The sequence below is a fragment of the Mesoplodon densirostris genome, chromosome Y (assembly GCF_025265405.1).
Source record: "Mesoplodon densirostris isolate mMesDen1 chromosome Y, mMesDen1 primary haplotype, whole genome shotgun sequence".
Classification (NCBI taxonomy): Eukaryota; Metazoa; Chordata; class Mammalia; order Artiodactyla; family Ziphiidae; genus Mesoplodon; species Mesoplodon densirostris.
Window position 1 is genome coordinate 10,159,799 of NC_082682.1, and position 12,394 is coordinate 10,172,192.

General features: G+C 43.7%; 1 protein-coding gene across 1 annotated transcript in view; it reads left to right on the forward strand.

Moving 5' to 3' along the window:
• Positions 1-7,453: 7,453 nt before the first annotated feature.
• LOC132482904 (probable helicase senataxin) overlaps positions 7,454-12,394 on the forward strand; it is a 71,135-nt gene continuing 66,194 nt past the window's right edge. Inside the window, exons 1-2 of the mRNA XM_060088173.1 lie at positions 7,454-7,559; positions 8,362-8,478. The gene's annotated coding sequence lies outside the window, so the exon portion shown is untranslated. The remainder of the gene's footprint in view (positions 7,560-8,361; positions 8,479-12,394) is intronic.

A 12,394-nucleotide genomic window follows, 5' to 3' on the forward strand; every position in this document is an offset into this window, starting at 1 on the left:
GAAAAGAAAGGCGAGTACATGAGTTGATTTAATATTTTCTGTGCTATTATATTGAAAATTATCATATTGAAAATACTTACAACTAATGGTTTTCATACCACAACAGGATCCCAAGTGCCTCTAATGGCAGCAGAGGGTAGTCATGTCCAAGGAACATTTTCTTTTTGTTTTTTTTTTTTTGGCTGTGCCACATAGCTTATGGGATCTTAGTTCCCCACCGGGGATTGAACCCAGACCCTCGGCAGTGAAAGCGCAGAGTCCTAAGCCCTGGACCGCCAGGGAATTCCCCCAATGAACATTTTCGTGGTGTGGATTCAACTATATGTGCATTCAGCAAAAAAGAGAATGTTAACAATTTTAATAATGCATGCCATTTTTTTCTGTGTTTCAATTGTTTAGATGTATATTTTAGTGTGTGTGCATATTAGGTAAGTGGTACAGGGACGTTTGTGTTCCCGGAAGCTGGTTTTGGTTCCCATGTGCCTGTCATGGTGTGTGTATCTCATCTTCCCGAGTGTGATTCTAGTGTTTAAAGATAAGTATTTTTCATACAAGATGCCCTCTCAAAGCCAGTCACAGAATTCTTCTGGTGTTTAACTGGAAAAAACAAAGAAACCAGCAGTCTCTTCCATTGCTTCTGGAAAAACTGCCTCTGTTAGACTTCCCTTGCTGGCAAGGGGAATAAAGTGCCCAGGCTTCTAGCCTCATCTGTACAGGGGAGAACATAGAAAGGAAGGTGTGGGTGAGCAATATCCCATACAGTGAGGCCACCCTCTGGGCCAAGGTGCAGCACCCTTGTCTCCTGAGTGTAGCATCATGATGTGCGATGTTGGTTAATTCATCCAGAAAGCTAGACATGTTTCCAAGCTTGCCGTCATCAGAGAAGGAAGAATACAGAGAAACAAGTTTAGGAGTCCTCATTCACCAGTATATCCACAGCACCTATCATGGTGTTGTGCAAATAATAGACACTCGATAAATATTCAGGGCACAAATGAGTATTTTCTTTTTAAAAATTAAATAACTAATTTGTTTTTGGCTGTGTTGGGTCTCCGTTGCTGCACAGAGGCTTTCTCTGGTTGCGGAGAGCAGGGGCTACTCTTCATTGCAGTGCACGGGCTTCTCACTCCGGTTGCTTCTCTTGTTGTGGAGCACGGGCTATAGGTATGCGGGCTTCAGTAGTTGTGGCCCATGGGCTCATTAGTTGTGGTGCACAGGCTTAGCTGCTCCGCAGCATGTGGGATCTTCCTGGACCAGGAGGTGAACCCGTGTCCCCTGCATTGGCAGGCGGACTCTTAACCACTGTGCCACCAGGGAAGTCCCATAACAAATTAATATTTTCTTTTTAATAAGCATTTTGCCTTTAGTCACCTCCTTCTATCTGTCAAACATACCAATCTTCAGGCTGATGGGAATATAAATTACATGTTCCTTTTGGAGGACAATCCGGTAGAATACATCAAAGCCTTAAGAATGTACATATTCTGAGATCCAGCAATTTCACTTCTAGGACCTAAAGAAATAATAGAACTAGTGTAAAAGAATGGCACATTTATAATATGGAAACTAGAAAAATGAATGTTCTTTCATAGGAAATTTACTATATATGATGGTGTATTCCTAGAATGGAATATTAGGCAGTAATTAAAGAATGATAATGAGGGACTTCCCGGGTGATGCAGTGGTTAAGAATCTGCCTGCCAATGCAGGGGACATGGGTTCGATCCCCGGTCTGGGAAGATCCCACATGCCACAGAGCAACTAAGCCCATGCACCGCAACTACTGAGCCTGTGCTCTAGAGCCCGCAGGCCACAACTACCGAGCCTGTGTGTCACAACTACCGAAGCCCACGCTCCTAGAGCCCATGCTCCACAACAAGAGAAGCCACTGCAATGAGAAGCCCACGCACCACAACGAAGAGCAGCCTCTGCTCGCAGCAGCTAGAGAAAGCCCACGCATGACAACAAAGACCCAACACAACCATGAATAAATAGATAAATTAAAAAAAAAATTAATGATAGTGATAGATTTGGTTAACATACAAGGTAAACAGTATCAACTAAAATATATACCGTTTTTCATTCAGAAATGTACATATTATCTTCTTAATTTTGTAACAGTAAAAAAAAATAGGGACTTCCTGGTGGTCCAGTGGTTAAGACACCTCGCTTCCAATTCAGGGGGCACAGGTTCGATCCCTGTTAGGGGAACTAAGATCCCTCATGCCACGTGGTGCAGCCTAAAAAGAAAAAAAAAATTGTGTAAATAGAGATGCATTACAGTGTAAGGGAGGAATTAAACCCAAAGTGTTGACAGTGGTTCTCTCCGGGGAGTGGGATTGTGAGTTTATAGGTTAGAAGTCTTGACTTGCAAGTGCCAGAAAATGAGACTCAGATAGCTCAAAGGAATCTGGGGACTCTCAGACTGAAAATCCAGAGGGAGAGGATGGATCCAGCTACTCGGAGTCCTCAAAATGTGTTTTCTTGCTGATTCTCAGCTCTCCCTTCTCCAGAGTCCACTTCATCTTCAATCCACACAAGGGGCCCCTTGGTCCTGAGGGGTGCCTTCATAGAGCCCCATGTTATAGCATCCTTATTATTACTTAAATAGAGTATGCCATTCAGAGAAGAGAGCAATAGCTCTTGCTTAAGTCCTGGGTTTTGTTCCCAGTGCCCAAATTAGCGCTTGTGCCCAACTCTGAGCCATCACTGTAGCCACAAAAAATAGGATGGTCTTCAACCCATCTGGGCTCATGTCTGGAGCTGGGATGTAGCTCAACCTGCCTTAAATGGCTGAAAGGGTAAATACCCCTGTGGACAATTGTTCCCAATTGTCATCTATATTCTGCATTGTTATCACTATACAAACAAGCCATGGTGTTAGCTATCTTTTTTTTTGTGGTACGTGGGCCCCTCAATGCTGCAGGCCCTCCTTCCGCAGAGCACAGGCTGCGGACACGCAGGCCCAGCGGCCATGGCTCACGGGCCCAGCTGCTCCGCGGCATGCGGGATCCTCCCGGACCGGGGCACGAACCCACACCCCCTGCACTGGCAAGTGGACCCCCAACCACTGCGCCACCAGGGAGCCCAGTATTAGCTATCTTTGATTCTATACAGGTAGAATGAATTACCACTTTCTGCTACACTCCCCCCACTGCCCCCAACTTCTAAATGCTCATGTTCCTCGAGACTTTTTGGACTCTTCACATTCTCCCGATGCCTCAAAATAACATCTATGTGCTAATGGCTCCGAAATGTGTAGTTACAGGTCAGATTCTCCCCCAAAATCCAGGCTAAAATATTAATCTGCCTACCTGCCATTTCCATTCAAACGTCTGAGCCGTTTGACCATAAGGTTAAAAAGGACTTTAGTTTCTCAGAGCAGTTTTAGGTTCACAGCAAAATTCAGAGGAAGCTACAGAGATTTCTGAAACACCTGCTGCTGCCCCCTGCCATATGCATAGTATCCCCCATTATCAACATTCCCTACCAGTGTAGTACATTTGTTACAACTGATGAACCTGCAGTGACACGTCATTATCACCCAGAGTCCATAGTTTTCATTAGGGTTCACTCTTGATATGTACATTCTATGGATTTGGACAAATGTATACTGACATGTATCAGTCCTTTAATATCCGAGTACTTTCACTGCCCTAAAAATCTTCTGTGCTCTGCCTGAAAGCTCAGTCAGTTCACAAAGAAGATACACTAATTCTCAATCGGCACATGAAAAGATGTTCTAGGTTTTCCCCGGTGGCACAGTGGTTGAGAGTCCTTCTGCCGATTCAGGGGACACAGGTTCGTGACCCAGTCTGGGAAGATCCCACATGCCGCGGAGCGGCTGGGCCCGTGAGCCATGGCCGCTGAGCCTGCGCGTCTGGAGCCTGTGCTCCGCAACAGGAGAGGCCGCAACAGTGAGAGGCCCGCATTCCACAAAAGAAAAGAAAAGAAAAGATGTTCTACATTATTATTCATTAGGGAAATGCAAATGAGGCACCATTTTAACCCATTGGGATGACTGAAATTTAAAATACTTACAATAGGGATAGTATTGACAAGGATGTGGAGCAAATGGCAGTCATATACTTTGTTTATGGTAATTGAAGATGGTAAAATCACTTTGGAAATGGCTTGTAAATTCTGGTAATGTTAAAGACACACCTACCCTGTAATCCAGCAATTCCACTCCTGCATATTTATCCATGTTAAAACATATGAGCATAAAAAGACTTGTACAGTAATGTTCATAAAAGCTTTTTCTGTTTTTTGTTTTTGTTTTTTTTTTTTTTTTCGGTATGCGGGCCTCTCACTGTTGTGGCCTCCCCCGTTGCGGAGCACAGGCTCCGGACGCGCAGGCTCCGGACCCGCAGGCTCAGCGGCCATGGCTCACGGGCCAAGCCGCTCCGCGGCATATGGGATCCTCCCAGACCGGGGCACGAACCCGTATCCCCTGCATCGGCAGGCGGACTCTCAACCACTTGCGCCACCAGGGAGGCCCAGCTTTATCTGTTAACAGTGGAAAACTTGAAACCACTCAATATTCATCAGTAGATGACTAAAAGAAAAAAACCCAATTGTGGTGTATTCATTGAATGATACCCTTCTCTTCAATAAAAATGAATTGCTGATACATACTGTAACATCTGTGGACTTCATACACTTCCTGTTGAACAAAAGCAGATGGTCAAAAGAATACATAGTGTATAATTCCATTGATAGAGTTCTAGAATAGTCTAAATGAATCTATGATGATAGATATGTTGATAGAAGTCAAATCAATGTTTCCATTGGGTGAATGGGGAGAAGATTTTCTGCCAAGTGTCCCAAGGGCACTTTTCTGGCAGGAAGAAAATGTTTTATATCATGATTAGAGATGGTTACATGAAATTATGGAGTTGTTAAAATCTCTCAACCATACACCTAAAATGTGTACTTATTGTGTATAATTGTATATAAATTATATAAAGTTGACAGAATAATGGACTAAGAGGCTACAATGAAGGTTAATGATGATGAAATCAATAGAAATTATAATATAACAAATATTTTAGTAATTCATTAAGAACAGATCCATTTCAAGTAGAAATAATGTGTAACATGTTCTTGGATTGTTGATGATCCAAATAATGATGAGTAATGAGTCAAATGATCAAACTGGAAAAAGTACTGAAATTTTGACATAAAATACTGACATATAAAACTCACAATCTGTATCTAAAAATGAGAAAATCTGTGACAACCTAGTAGTAATGTGTTATCAATTCCAAGTACTTAGGTTCAATCATTACACCAGAAACTTTATGTGTTCTGAATTCTTACAGCTTATCTGTGAAAAAAGGCTTGATCCAAATTTTTTAAACTTGACAATCCTAAAATCTGCATATTATCAAACGAAGTATTAATTTGAAATGTTCATAGACACAATAAAATTTCATCAATCTTACTAGAAAAGAGACTGAACTACATTTGTGTTCCTTGTATAGAAAATGATCTTCAACCTCATTGATGAGATAAAAGTGTATGAAGCCCAAATATATAACTTTTATAGAGTTGTGTTTGCAGCTTAAATATTTTTTTCTGAATTTTTAGTATTTGTGGGGTTTGTCCATTTAAAAAATTTGTAATTTGTGCTATTCATTTCAAATAAATATTAAAGACACCCCTCAAGTTGTGTAAACTTCGGGCTCTACAACTCCTGAGCATACCTTGGGTCAATGAATCTATGAGTGTAAAAAGCAATTCACGGAAAAATGCATTCAGTCTAATTTGATAAAGTTCAAAAACACGCTAAGCTTCATATATTTACAGATTAAAGACAAACGTGGTAATATTATAAGGAAAGACCCACTGCAGGCTCCGAAGCAGGATGAAATTATGGCTTCAGTGGCCCTAGGCACATTTTGCCTTCAGGGGCACTCTCCTCCTTAAAAATACCAAAATTTATATTTTATGACTGTATTGGTATAAAGACAAATAAATGGTAAATATTAAAAGATTTTCTTCAACGTAATATTCCACTTGTTTTTCTGATTTTATAAGAAGTTAAGACATTTCTGTGTGTCCCTAGCCCAAGCTACCCTGTAAAATGGAGGAGCCCCTCTGTTCAGGATTCTCGGTAATATTCCGTTTCTTACACTGTGGTGAGTAGCTTAGCATTTTATAAATATCCTTTCATGGCTACTTTAATAAAAACGTATGAAATACATTCTTCAAGGATACACATTAAAATGGTTATCTCAGGGAAATAGAGATTCCGGTGATTTTTTTTCCATCTTCTCTTTTAGAAAAGTTTTTTTTTTTTAATAGCCAGCCAGCTCCCTATTTTACAAAAGTTTTAATATTATTTTAAAAAGGATACCTACACAATTTATAGTGCAATATAGTTCCGCACAGTTTTGTAACTTTCGTATTAAAACACTGGATTTGAATTTGGCCAACACAGTCCACCTGACAGAGAAAAATCTAGAAACGAGAATAACAGTCTTTGCCTCCTGCTGGGATTGTTAAATTTCCATAACAGGCATCGGGGCTTTCCGATAAGCCACGCCCTCTTTCTGGAATGTTCTTCAGCAGGACCCTGCCCACTTCTTCCCTGGCTCACCCACTTCTTCCCTGGCTCGCCCCTTCTCATTCTTTGGTTAGGGTTTTCTGCTCAGTAAGATCGTCGCTGGCTGACCGGTCTGGATCGGGCCTAACTCAGCCTCTGCTTTCCTTTAGAGCCTTGATCAGAACTAGTAATTATTTGTTTTTCTGTCTCCTCTATTAGAGTATAAGCTAGTGGTGACGCCTCGTCGTTGAAGTCAGCAGTAAGCGTTAAAAGAAAAAAAAATGGGTAGTCTTCCCAGGGGGTTTTACTGTTATATTCTGTACTGTTTTTTCTCTTTCCAATACTTAATGTATCCCTTTTCTATGATACAAAGTATATACTTCCCCCAAAGTACGTGTTGATTACATATTATATTTTAGGTCTTTAAAGGAAATCTAAAGAGAAAAACAATTCCTTCGCAACCCGTAACACCCCTGCTGAAACTCCTGAGGCATCTAAAAGGGAAGAAAAAGTACTGGGCGGAAAAGACAGCATGGTAGGCGTCCAGGTGGCCTGGGGTGGGCGCATCGGCGGGCGGCCACTACCCGGAGAAATCCGGGGCAAGGCCGCGGTGAAACCTCAGCCTCAAGCTTTCCCCCCGCCCCCGCCCCTCACGGACGCTCCTGATTGGGCGAGCCCGGGAGGCCGGAAGTGACGCCACGCCAGGCTTCCCTGCCTCCAGGCGGAGCCCGGGCGTGTCTCTTCCCACGCCCCGCCCCTCGGGGCACCAAAACAAGAAAGCGGCGGCCGGGGTGGGGCCTGCGGACGGCCGACTCCGCGCAGAGGGCGGGGCCTGCGCTCGGGGCTTCTTTGGTTGGGTGGTCGGTTACGGATGTTGGCGACTGATCGCACGCCCGCACTTCCGTTCTCGGCCGACTGTTGAGTCGAGGCACGGAGGCGGAGGCTGGTTAGCGGCCGGGGGGAGGCCGAGACGGGTGAGGAGAGCGGTGGACTCATGGCTGCTGGCCCGGTGAGCGTGGGAGCGCGCACGGTGTAACCGTCGCAGTGTGTGAGGCCCGGGCGGGTGGGGTAGGGGCGGCGTGAGCTCGGCCGCGTCCCTCAGGACAGTTGCGGCGCCCATTGGGGCGCCCTCCGGTCCTCTCCCTTCGCGTCGTCTGCAGTGCCGTCCCGTGTGAGCTCTTCTGAGTCTGGGCGCTGCGTAGTTTCGGTGGGAGTGAGTGGGGTGTCTTGCTACAGAAAGTCTCTGTCCGCTCGACGCCCCCTGCTTTCTCCTGCTGGGGTTCGTGCCTTTGGAGAGTGTGCCCCTCCCGAGTGGCCACCTGACCCCTCCCTGCCCCACCTGAAGGCGATGGAGCGCTGACAGCCAGCCAGAGGGGCCTTTGCCATCCTCCCCACCTTCCAGGAGCGACGATGTGCCAAGACCCGTGTGGCCCAGAAGGAATCGGGCCCGAGGCTCGAAGGAAGAAGAACCCACGGCTGGTCAGTCAAAGTGGCAGAGATGTTAGCTACTGACGATTGTGGGGCTGAACTCACCTGCTAATTGCGGGACTTAATGACAAAGTGCCTCGCTCTACCCAGCGTGGGGACGAGGTCCCCCGTGGAGCCACTCCCCCTGTGGAGTCAGAATGGCAGTTGCACTGTTTCTTCATTCCTTGTTAGATCCACCGGCATGTTGTCTAACCTCTGGGAGCTTGAGCCCTGTCATCAAATGGTAATATTTGGTGGTTCTTTATAAGGATTGATGTGAAGCCCAGGTGAGAGAGCGAGTCTAAAAACCACTTCCTCAGTTTTGTTTTGCTTTGCTTTTTCAGAAATGTTCTTTTGGGGGCCAGAGTCTGGGTATATATGAATGCAGATCCTCACCCATTCTCAAATAAACCCAGGAATCTCGACTGAGAGGATCACTTCGCTGTAGGCCATTACCCCAGGTAATTATTTGTTTTTTTTTTTAATTTTAAATGTTTACATGTTTTATTATTTACTTGGTTGCATTGGGTCTTAGTTGCGGCAGGCGGGCTCCTTAGTTGTGGCATGCAAACTCTTAGTTGCGGCATGCATGTGGGATCTAGTTCCCAGACCCAGGGATCGAACCTGGGCCCCCTGCATTGGCAGCGTGGAGTCTTAACCAGTGTGCCACCAGGGAAGTGTCAGCAGTTATTTGTTAAATAGACATTTAAGACATTTTTTTCAGGCACTTAATATGTGCCAAGCCCTGAGAAGTAAGACAAAGGAAAAAAAAAATACAGAATGGATCCTTGCCTCCTATCAGACTCAGAATTGCTGAGGATGGAGCTTGTAGGTGGGAGACAGATAAGTAAACAGCTCAGCCTAACATGGTAAATGCAGTGATAGAGACCATGTACAAAGTCCTGAGGGGATAGAGAAAAAAGTCATCAAAGACAGATTGGAAGGGAGGGAATGAGTCAGACAAGCCTCCAGGCATGATGATGCTCAGAGGTAGTTCTCAAATCTGGCTGCCCCCGCCCCCGCCTCCGCCTCTGCCCCTGCCCCCGCAATATTTACTTATTTATTTATTCTGGCTGCGCTGGGTCTTAGTTGTGGCTTGCGAACTCTCAGTGGCAGCATGCATGTGGGATCTAGTTCCCAGACCAGGGCTCGAACCCCGGCCCCCTGCATTGGGAGTGCAGAGTCTTACCCCCTGGACCACCAGGGATGTCCCCCAAATCTGGCTTTTTATCAGACTTACTGGTGGAGTGTTTTTTAGAACACATCTGAATTTTCTCAGTGGTATCTCACCATGTGCTTTGCTAATTTTTTTGGCCAAGTTCCTTTGGTGAGTCTGATGCACATCCAGGGTTAAGAAGCAGGCAAAGGTATGAAGAGTAGGTGTCCAAGGCAGATGGAAGAGCTTCCATAAAGGCAGGTAATGCCAAACACCAGGAAGCATTTTAGGAAGTGCAAGTGAGGGGGAATGGCAAGAGATGATGCTGAAGCCAGGTCATGGAGAGCCTTGTGTGGTGAGGTCAGAAATTTTAATTTTATCGGCCAAAGGTAGAGGAGTCATTTGTGCTTTTAGAGTCTGGTTTTTGCTTTGGCCTTTGGCAGCACTTTGGAGGAAGAATTGATGGTGGATCAAACAAGAGGCAGATCATTTAGGTTTCTTCTGTAATCCAGACAAATAATGAAAATGTATTGAACTAAGGAAATGGCAGTCTCACTGAGAGTAAAGTACAGAGGTAATCAAGGTGGTAGACTCTATAGAACTTGTAGAGATGGGGGCTAAGGGAGGATAGTATAGGAGAATTCACAGGTTACTGGTTTGAAAAGTGAAGTCATGGTAATACCATGGATACAGAGAATACAGGACAGATAACACATTGACGGGAAGGACTTTGTTCTGTTCTGGTCCTGTTTACTTGGAGGCAACTGTCAAGTGAGTATAGATTCACTGTACAGTTGGATATTGAGTATGGTCAGCCTTCCATATCTTTGGGTTTCCCATCTGTGGATATAGAGGGCCAACTGTGTTCCCTGTACTCCACTATTTTATGGAAGGGACTTGAGCATCTGCAGATTTTGGTATGCATGGGGGGTACTCCTGGAACCAATCCCCTGCAGAAACTGAAGGGCAGCTGTATATCTTTGTGGAATTCTAGGCTAGGCTATCATTTATTGAGTAGCTGAAACACAAACATGGCATTGAGTTTTACCTACGTTCTCAGTCTTTGGGAAGCTTCATTATAAATAGTAGTTGAAGAAATAGGTTGAATTGTCACCCACAAAGAGGATATTGAATGAAGGGTTAGAGTCCTGAGGACAAACCTTTGGAAATGTTGATATGAAGCAGGGGGAAAAGGAACAGATGATTATGGGGGCTGGATAGAGGAAGTGAGAGAAGAATGTTGTGTTGTCGTAGATAAGGAATACATGCTTAGCAGTTTCATATGCTTTAGAGGAGTCCATTAAAGAACCTACTGGATTTGGTATTAAAGAGATTATTAGGGACTCTTGTGAAAACATTCAGTGAAACATAAGATAGAAGCCAGAGTGCAAAGGAGCTAAAGAAGTGAATCTAAATTATTTTTTCAAGGGGAGTTCCCTGGTGGTCCAGTGGTTAGGACTCGGCGCTTTCACAGCCGTGTCCCGGGTTCAATCCCTTGTCAGGGATCTAAACTAAGATCCCTCGAGCCGCTCAGCGTGGCCGAGGAAAAAAATAAATAAATAAAAGCAATTGCGAAGAAGTTTAAATAAATAAATTTTTAAAAAGTTTAGCTAGGAAGGATAGAAGAAAGTGATTGTTATTTGAAGTTTCTGGCCAGCTATTACTGATAAATGATATCCCCTGGATAAGTCAATAGAAAATTACAGTTATACCTCTGGTGAAGCATCCTATGTTATTGGCAAAAAAAACTGTGTCTCCGATGCACAGGAGCCGCTCTTACTTCTGTCATGCAGCTTGAGGATTCCCTGGACTCCCCAATTTGTGGTTCAGTAATGATTCCAAGCAGTAAAAACACTGATGAAATTAACAAAACTGTCCTCCAGAAGAACTGAATTGTACAAAAATTTGCAAGATTCATAGTCATCTACCAGCAGTTTTCCCTTAAAAGAAAAATTTCAGTATACCCTGTTCAAATTTTTTTGGGGCTTAGCTATCAGGCCAATGATGATTTTACTTTTAGGAACATAACCACACCCACTTATGGCCTTTGAGAGGAACTATGGAAACATGTTTCTATTTTTGATGTGCTGTAGCACTGTTCTCTCTGTTTTCTAAATTCCATGGCATTTATCTGTTATATGGCAGTAACTCCTATCTACTTTGAGAACATTTAGTTTGCTTTCTGGAATGTGGAAGTAGGCCAGCTCTCTGAGTGAGTGAAATAAAAAGCAGCCTCCATAATTTTTTTTTACTAGAAGGTTTATTTTGCTAACTAACTTCTCTGTTAATAATTATTTTAAAGTATACAACATTTTGGGCTTCCCCGGTGGCGCAGTGGTTGAGAGTCCGCCTGCCGATGCAGGGGACACGGGTTCGTGCCCCGGTCCGGGAAGATCCCACATGCCGCATGGAGCAGCTAGGCCCGTGAGCCATGGCCGCTGAGCCTGCGCGTCCAGAGCCTGTGCTCTGGGATGAGAGAGGCCACAGCAGTGAGAGGGCTGCGTACCGCAAAAAAAAAAAAAAAAGTATACAACATTTTATTTGTACTTCAGTACCTTGATTTTTTCAAAGTTGCAGTTGACTGCAGTCTTGTTTCCTGCTCAAGTCAAGCTTGAAACAACTGATGTTTGAGAAATCTTCCCTGAGTTTCATTTTCTGTCCTTGCATTGTCTAGAAGGGTGAAACTTGTTGAATTAGATTACATCACTGGAAAAACACAGCTTCTGCAGACTTTTAACTTCCTGGTATTATATTACTGGTTTTTCAAGTATGAGAAGTTTTTTGAGTGAGATTTATATTCTGCAGAAACATAGTGTCTATTCTGTTACTTCATATTCCCTAGTTTGCAGCACCCTTAAAAAATGTAATTGAATTAGAATTAGTGTTAGGAAAGGGCAGGACTCTCCAGCTGAACTAGCATATTACTTTTTTAATTTTTCACACAAGGGCTGTGTAACTCATGTTATCTTTCTGCTCTACTTTTCAGGAAGCTCCTAAATTAGGCCTTATTGAAATTAAATTTCTTCTAAATAAGTTTTGATTTCTCTCCCTTTTTAAATTGCCTTCTAAAATGTCTTTTTCTTTATACTTTAATGTTGAAAGCTGCCCTGAATTCTTTTCAGAAGCATGAAGAAAGTATACAGTTAATATTTAATAAATTTTAAAAATCAGTTCACAAGACAAATACATGTTTTTGATTGTACAGAAACTATAAATACTGT